The 9680-nt window shown below is 37.9% G+C and overlaps 1 long non-coding RNA gene across 1 annotated transcript; it reads right to left on the bottom strand.

Moving 5' to 3' along the window:
* Positions 1 to 262: 262 nt before the first annotated feature.
* LOC132636138 (uncharacterized) lies at positions 263 to 4223 on the bottom strand. The gene is made up of 2 exons (XR_009581053.1): positions 3499 to 4223; positions 263 to 2811 (listed from the first exon to the last, which is right to left on the bottom strand). It is a non-coding gene; the product is annotated as an uncharacterized LOC132636138 (long non-coding RNA).
* Between the last annotated feature and the right edge of the window lie 5457 nt (positions 4224 to 9680).

Here is a 9680-nt window from a genome sequence, read left to right as displayed (position 1 = left end):
TTCGCATAATTTTTATAAATTATTAAAATGAGTTGGGAATGGCTCGCCTACCTGGGGGGACTGTGTGGGTGCCATCACGATCCACGAATTAGGTCGTGACAATCCTATTCCTAGCTCAAGTTATTAGATGAGGTTTAAAGCCCCAAATCCTTGTTAATTAATCTTTTTCAACTTCAATTTCCTCCTCCGAGCTCAAATCGAAGTAAATGGATGAGTCCTAGGGTTAGTTAATCCCTTAAGAAGCATTAAAGATCAAGATTAGTTAAAAAAACAAAAATCCACTTCATTAGCAATATGAATTGTTCAATACATAAGCAAAACAAGAGATTTAATTCTACACTTGATAATGAATATTGTTATAAACAAGATTCAAGTGAGAGAATAAATACAACACACTTAAATATGCAATACATAACAAGGAATTGAAGAAAGTATTAAGAGTTTGCTCATTAAGGTGCTCCAATCTTCTCTTCCAAAGTGTTGGTCGAAGAACCTAGCTTCCAAGGCTTGGAAATATGGCCAAAGATGAAAATAATGTCTCCATGTCTTGCTTTTGTAGTTCCCCCAATTTTCTCACGAAAAATGACAAAAACAACCTCCACATTTTCTAGATTTTCGAATTTGTATTTCTGGCCATTTTTAGCCACTTTTTTCATTTTCGACAATTTGGTCTCTTTTTGACTTGTTTTTCACTTGGTTTCTTCCACAGCTATTGTCAACCATATAAACCTAAGCAAACCATAGTAAATGCACTATTTTTTCAATCAAACATAACAAAATTATAAGCATAAAGAAGAGATAAGTTGGTAAAACTACCAACTTATCAAACCCCCAAACTTAAACCTTTTCTTGTCCTCAAGCAAATCAAAACATACAATTTCCTTCAAAGGACTAAATTCAAAAGTGCGACAACATCATATCAAGTCAAAAAGTCTACTTTAAGCATAAACACGTGACGTTGATTGGTGCCAACAATTAATCCACAACATATGAATCACCAACTTCTTCCCAAAAACTTCATTTTCATTTCAAGTGCTCAAACACCAAGTTAATCAAAGTAGCAATCAAGTCATGACACTAAAGCTTCAAAATTTGCCTCATTATCACAAAACAACTTTCTTTTGTTCATTTCTCTCAATTGAAAAATGGAAAAAATTCACAACTCAAATTCTCTTGTGCCTTCACACTCAAGAGAGAATCCACACTTAGAAAATGTATTCAAAACACAAATGAGATATCAAATAGAAAAAATTAACTCTCTCTCACAAAGATGTTTAATTTCATACACGTAGAACCATAGGCTTGCCCTTCATGTATTTCTCCACAAATGTACACACACTTGGTTCAAAATTAATTAGGACTTAAAGGGTTGTCATGTAGGCTTTGGGTTAAGGTAGGGGCATAATTTGAAAATAGTGACTCAAAACCTCCATAAGCACTACCAATTGCAATAATTCAAAGCACACTTCCTTTCAAGACTTTATCAACCTTTGCTTCATCTCTTTTTTTTTTAAACACCTAGTCTTCCATTATTCACAACTCTTTATTCTTCCTTCCTTTTCTTCATTCCTTTTGTTGTTTTTTTGTTTTAAAAAAAAAGGAAGGTTTCACTTTTTTTTCCTCTTTTTTTTTTCACCTATTCACCTTTCAAGCAACTCCCGCATCGCAACTTTTTCCAACCACACCCCCAAACTTAGGCTTTTCGCCTATATTTTCACTTTTAAAGCACTTAGGGAGATAGGGTGCCAAAAGATAGAACCATTGAAGAACAAAAAGGTAAAGCTTGTAACATGCTTGTCAAAGAAAAGGTTAAAGGCTCAAAGGGATTGACTTGGGAAAATATGCAAGGGTAGGAAATTTAAGTCACAAAAATGGTCCAAGGAAGGCCTAACATCATTTTTTCAAACCAAGTTAGTGTAGAATTTCGCCGTGAAACACATTCCGGGCAAGTTCTAGACCAAAAATAATGCAAAAGAACTCACAAATAAACCTCACCACACATGGCATATGAAACTCATGTAGAAGATGTCTCCAAAATCAATTGAAACAAATGAACTCAAAAAGTCACTTTTAATCTAAATAGACTAATTAGTGAAAGAAAGAGCCAAGAATTGCGTCTAAAGGTCAGAACAAGAATTATCATTTTAATAAAAAAAAAAATTCAAGAACTCATATGCCATGGTTTAAATCATGTTGGTACCAAGCAAACCACAAAATGACGGAGGAGCAAACATCACAACTCACACCACAAAATCTACCCAAAAACACCCAGTTCAAAAGAAAATTAGCCTCCTCGGAAAAAGAACCGCGGCACAAAGAAAAGCTAAGGATATTTCTACTAAAAAAAATTAACTAGCAAAAAAAAAACTGAAGAAGCTAGTAATGAAAAACAAATCATACTAAAATAAACATGACACAAAAACAAAAATAACAAAACTAAAAGTTAATCTACCAAATCCATCAAGTCCGCCAACCATATCACCATACATCATTACAAATAAATGAGTCACCCCCACTAAAAATGTTGCATTGTCCTCAACGTAACTAAATAAAATAAAGCTCAAGTTAGAAGGGACTCCCTGAAAAGATGGTGTCATGAAGCTCGAGCATAAGGGTGAGAAAATTGTTCCGCGCCTCCTTGAGCTTTCTCGGATAGACTAGAAGTCATCCTATATCAAAAAGTACCAGCTGAAGTGTTTGTTCACTATGCCAGTTTAGCACCTCTGTAATCATGGTTTAAAGCTTTGAAAGTTAAAATCGATCCATGCCATCACATTCAGGACTTGTCGAGCCACAAGAACAATGCTACCACTTGCAAAATGAAACTCAATTGTTAGAATCATAACATTTCCACAAAGTTTCAAATTTTTGCCCATTCTAGGAACTTTCAAGTTACACTAGCGCCTCACAATAATGACATTCCAGTAGCATAATTAAATTATCTCAGGTCTCGTATTGACATCCAAATCTCATTGCATCCAATTCTCTTCATGTTTCAATTTTCTTTAGGATCCTAAGTACAGTTAGTTAAGCAGTGAGAAAATAAAATCATTCTCAAGACGCGTTAACACTTTGATGCCGAAAGATCACTTATTTCATTAATTGCAATGAACAGTTCGAGCAATACGAAGAAAACGCTTTAAAACTCACCAAAACAACCCCAATTTACTTCGACACATTTCCTGATGTCGCTCGGTTACTCAGACTTCACCGGCGAATGAATTCGTCTCTCAGACAATGTGTCGAACAAGTTGTGTGCATCACTTTGAGCAAGTTCTTTGTAACAATGGGATAATAGAATTTCCCTCCCAAAAGTGGTAATTATAGTTCTTAGACCAGAATACATGAACAACAATCCCAAGTTACAGGGTCACACTGACTGCTTCACCAATAAAGACATGCCACTTTGCACAAATTTTAGTTCTATGGTGATTAGGGATGGGGTCACGATGCAGAGAAAGAAAGAAAAATTAAAACAGAGAAAGGTGAGAGACTTACCAGGATGCGGCAGGTGGACTGCCGGTGGTGGTTCAGTGATTGAAGAATATTAGGGAGAAGGGAGTTGCATAGAATTATATGTTTTGAGAGGGAATAAGAGGAGGGGCCTGGGAGTTATGTGTTGACAGGGAGTAAGAGGAGGGGCCTGGGAGTTAAGTCTTTAAAAGTTTACTTACCTGTAGCCTTGTGGGCCTTGTGACTTAACCCAAATGCCCAAAGTTGAGTATATGCTAATTCCCTGCAATGCTTATAAAATCAACTCCCACCACTAGTAATATTATTTTTCACTGTTGTGTAAACTGCTACAAATTCCTGAACTGTCCAAACTGATTCCAGAAAATGTGAAATTTGGCAAATTGATTAAAAAAATAAAAAAATAAAAAATAAACTTTTGAAAAATAAAGGAAATATGGGTTGCGTCCCATAAAGCGCCATATTTTACGTTATGGCATGACATGAATTAACTTTACCACTTTTCCCTCCACTTTGAGGATATGAATTGATTCCCCAACTTTAAATCAAGTTTTCGGTTATGCTCTTGGGGCGGTGGTACAAAAGAAAAGAGGCCAACCCTCGGGTATCGCATTTTGCACTTTTTGGCCTTCAAGTGAGGGATGTCATTTTGTCATTTTAGCATGACAAACTCCAAAATAAAAATGTCTTGTTCTTCACCTCCAAAATCCTTCATAGGCTTGGTTAGTTCAACTTCCATATCATCAACTAAGCACAATGTAGAAAAATGGTTGGAATGCGGTCTAAGGCATTCCATTATCAAATTCACTTCATTTTTTACATCTTCACCCACAAATGAACTAGAGTCCTCAAAAATTGTTTTATGAACCTTTTTATACAACTCTAGTACCATTTCTTCAATCTCGGCATCTTGCATTACTTTTTGATTAGTCGGTTTGAAATTCAGCATTAGCTCTTGAAAATCGATCGTGACGTCTTCTTCATTGAAAATCAATGCAAAACTACTATCCATGACCATTTGATGTTGAACATCACATGACTGAATTTTTGCACTCAATTCGGCCTCCAATTTTCGGATAGCAATTTCAAGTAGCTTCACTTCTTGACTATGCTCAACATGAATTTTTAGAAATTCGTTCATCATTCGTGAAATGACTTCACAGTGATCCCCATACACTACGTTGTTGAGTTTGATTCATAAGCCAATCTTGGCTAAAATATTCCACTTTGTCAAGTTTTTCTTCAAGTTGAGAGTCATTCAAAGCTTGTAAAAATCCTCCCATGGTGATATCCATGTTTTGGACACTTTCACGTCTACTTTCAACACCCTCTATATGGCGAGAATTATGAGCCTCGACTAATAATTTCATTTGATCTTCCAAGGTGTGAATAGCTTTGTCATTGCAATTAATTGCTTGCCACAAGTCATTAAGCGGCTGCCTCAAGTCCTCGAGTACTAAGTTCAACTTTTCTTCCTTGTCAAGAATGGTCTCCAATATGAGCATTATCTTCTCATTTTGAGCATTTGAGACTTCTTCAAATTTCATAACCATATCATCATCAAAATCAAAAGTAGAATCATCATAGTGGGGGTTCGGAGAAGGGAAGGACAAATAAACACAATTAACCCAATGACCTTTTTGACCACCACACCTATCACAAATACTGATAGCATCCATAGCATCTCAGAATCATTGAAGGACATGAATGAAGATTTGGAAGTTCCAAGAAGACCCATGACAAGATCTCAAACAAGGAAATTGCAAGACAAGCTTAATGGGCTGCAATCAACAATTCAAAAGTGTCTTGTGATGGCAGAAGAGCTCCAGCCCAATTTAGATTTTTTCCTCAGGTCTTACACCTATTTGGAGGCCCAAATTAAAGTCCAAAGTGAGATGGAATGAGGTCCAAATCAGCTGTCACGACCCAGCTAGGGGCCGCGACGGGGACCCAGAGCTAGTTACCGAGCACCGCTCACTCTACTACTTATCTTGCTCATTTAATACTCTTTTATCAATTTACATACCAGTTGTAGGAAAATCATAATTAAGCAAACATAAATACTTTATATATAATTGCCTTTCGGCTATCAAAATAATATACATGCATATGAAAACGTCTTGTGAGACCATCTAACCCACACTGCGTATCTACGAGCCTCTACTAACATACTATATATACATGGACGGTACAAGACTCCGTCGTGCCCAAAATATACATATATATATATATACAAAAAGGATAATCCTAAGCACCTCCAGACAATGGAGTGCTTTCAACCAGCTGACTGCTACTGAGGATCTGGGCCAAGCTCTCCTCTCTGTCTACCTGTGGGCATGAACACAGCGTCCGAAGAAAGGACGTCAGTACGAATGTTGTACTGAGTATGAGAAGCATAAACAATGAAAGAAAACATCAACAATATAGTGATCACATCAACATGAAATATCTGGATCTGTCTGATAATCATAAAGGAAATCATGCGTGCCATCTTACTCATACTCATCCTCATAACATATATGCATCATATGCAAGCTGCTCGTCCATGTCGGAACGGTGTGATAATCAATAATATTAGCCCGCGTCCAGGCCTCCCGCGTCCGGGGTACCATCTCATGCCGCCCACTAGTGGTGTCTGCCCATGCCCGAAGGTCATGGTGTATCCGTATAGCTGCCCGCCTTGGCGGTGACTGCCCGGCCAACTAGGCACGGTGTGAAATGCTCATGTCATGCTTATCATAAAATGCTCATAATAATAATATACTCATCATAAAATACTTATCTCATTGTAATACATGCATAAGGCTCAAGATCAACTTTATTCTATCGGGGTGACGTAAGGTCGTGATCCCCCGATTCCATTATGGAACAACTATTGATACTCTGCCTCACCTTGAAGGAACTAGTACATAAGGTGAGTGTAAGCGATAATTAACATCGTCATTATACTAGCATCATCATATCGTATTCCTCATCTTATATAGACATTAAGGAGTTAGACTCTTAGCCTTTCGGACTATAAGAACTTATGAAGAGAATAGGAATTTCGTGCTACAAGATTCATGCCATCAGGAAGAAGGGACTAGCTTCACATACCTGGTCGTTTAGCTATACTATCGCTCACTTGCTCTTCTTCAATATCACGTCGTTACCTTCATAAGAGAATTTGGATCAGCATTAGTAACTAACTACAAGAACGTATCGCTAATTGTAGGAAAGTCGGACAACGCTTCCTTCGTTCATACTACTTTTCTCATGCTTTATCTCAACTCTTAACATTCCTAACATTACTCATAATATCACAATCGACCATCGTCATTTACGTACATTTAGCAAATCCACCATTTTCCTCCAATTTCCCCATTTTTAGCCTTATGACTCGTCTTTGCGTTTTTGTCACGACCCAACCCCGTAGGCCGTGACTAGTGCCCGATCTGGGCACCCAAACCCATCTATCAAACGTATTCAAATGTATAGCAGAAGCCGACAAGGCTATATTCCAATTACAGATAATTTCCAGAAAAATTTCGGCAGAGTTTCCTTTGTTTTTCGGACTAACCAGAGTAACCCTGTACACAGCAAACACCAACAGAGGCCACACAGGGCTAATCAAAGCAATGCACAAACATATGCGGACCGGCCGCCTCGGCGTATGGGATCGCCCAAACAACATATACACATAAGCATACAGACTGACCATAACCCACAAACATGTCCACAGACCTCTAAACTGACCGACAGAATCATATGACGGGACAGGGCCCTGCCATACCCAAATAGTCAGATATGCAGAAATATATACATGGCAGAAGATATATATATACCAAAAGTGGACTCCGAATCAAGGGAGTACTCCGAAATAGCAGAAGTGGAGCCTACAGTGGTGGATCACCGACGTCTGTACCTGCGGGCATGAAACGCAGCCCCTGAAGAAAGGGGGTCAGTACGAAAGATGTACTGAGTATGTAAAGCATGGAGTACAAAAATATAGGCCACAACTGAAAGCAAACAGAATACAAAAGAGAGAAATGCCGAACAGTATATCAAAATGTTTATCAAAATCATATATACATAATGCAAACAGAATCATGCAAAGCTCAGGAACGTGGTCACCACTCCGACGCTGGTGCCACACACAGCATAACACCAGAAGGTTCAAATCTCCGTACATCCCCGAACACACACATATGAGCGTATCACACCACAGCCATATCACAGCATAACTCCAAACGGAACCCGGCCCTATGGCGAGGCCTCGGGGAACCGTAACACAGCATACGGCCGAATCATCATAGAGCGCACGAATCATAACCGGCCCGGGAACCGGTGAACGAAATCGTAATAAGGCACGAGCAGAGTCGTGAGCAAACAATGCAATTTGTATATCAAAATGGCCTTTCAAAACTTGATTACTTCATAAGTCAGTTCATTAACCAAAATAGTCAAATAATTAGTTGGTACGAAAGTTCATTTCACAAAATGTTTCCAAAGTGGTACGTATGGCTCAAAACATAGTTTGTTACATCATAGTGTTCCGAACATTATTTCATAGAGGACAATTTCAAAATCGAAGATTCTTTGTCGAAGCTTATCCAAAAAGAGAGCCTAGTAGGACAAATAAGGCATCTCGGGGTTAGCGGGCCCACCCCGGGTCCAGTTGAGGTGGCGAACATAATTTGTGAACATTTCGGGTCTATAAGATCATACATAAAGATTTCAAAGTAATCCGATTGCATTTGCATAAGTTTCGGACGTTTGATTGCTTCCTAGCCAAAATAGGAACATTAGGCTTCAATTGAATTGAATGAATAGTAGCCATTTTCTAGATCGGATTTCGAGGAGCAGAATTGCTCCCGGGGTTCCGATATCAACCTAACATACTAAGACATGCCAAAGGAAGAAGTGGGAAGCTTTACATACCTTAGAAACGTCTTATGCTCACCCCAAAATCAAATCCCGTTTCGTCCAGAATCTGCAAATGGTCAAAGTTACCTATTAGAGATTCTTAAGCTTAAAAATTCCATTAACTTCATTTCTGCCTACCGAAATTTCGGCAGCACTTCCCCTATATATCTAACACCCCCGAGACTTAGCTCGGCTCAATAAACATCAACAACAACAACCCAAACGTCACAAACAACATAAACCACAACTAAAGCATTCTAACTTCAATATTCTTCTTTACTATAAAAGTTGGCAACTTTCATTCAAACTTCACAATTCTAAACTTATGTCCACATTATTGTATTCATTCAATCATTCAAGATTATTCAATCACATCCCAATTATGTTCCAACATTATACATAAATTCAAGAAGTTCGTCACTTTCCATATTCCTTTCAAAACGTCAACAATTCCGACGAACATACTAACTTGCATTATTTCATTCCGAATTCATTAACAACGACCATAAGTCATATTTAAAGCCTTAATATCATGGATATACAATGATATACACAAATATACCAAAGGTATATACTTTCCCATAATGTTCCGAAATCATTTTCCAACACCAATTCGATTCATTAAACATTCATTTACGTTATAAAGGTCACAACAACGCAACAAACAACTACACAAGATTAAATTCACATGGCTTTGCACTTCCCATAGGTCACGGCTACAACACCAAACACACACACACACACGGCATTGCACACACATCAAAACTACGGGATTCTCGTATATTCTCCATCCTTAACACATTCATACCAATTCCATAACATTAGAATAGCAAAATTCATACCTTTACTTGAATTTCCGACTTGCCGCAAACGCGCTCCTTTCACCAAACTAATTATATCCCGTCGGAGAGCGTCTTGAGGACTCTACAAATATGGGAAAACAAAGATCTTTGAGCCACAAACAAAAGCTAGGAATTTTTTTTTTTTTGTTCTTGAAGAGGTTTCGGCCGAGAGGTTTTTGAGGTGCTTTCTTATATTTTTTTTTTTGTTTTGATTCACTTTCTTGAAAATTCCAAAGGAGTTATGGATATATATCATGATCAAGGGTCATGTGATAATCACATGACCACTTAAAATGGATCTTGGGCCAAGCCTTGGCCGGCTACCCTTTGACACTTGGGCTCAAATTTTTTGTTCCAATTTTTCTTGGCCCAATTCGTTAAAAATCCCATTTTGTAATTCCCGAAACTAATTTCCGAAATTCCAAATTTACCCTCGGCTTTCCCTAATGTTTTAGCACCAAT

The sequence above is a fragment of the Lycium barbarum genome, chromosome 4, assembly GCF_019175385.1.
Source record: "Lycium barbarum isolate Lr01 chromosome 4, ASM1917538v2, whole genome shotgun sequence".
NCBI lineage: Eukaryota > Viridiplantae > Streptophyta > Magnoliopsida > Solanales > Solanaceae > Lycium > Lycium barbarum.
This window is presented reverse-complemented; position numbering and strand designations above follow the sequence as displayed.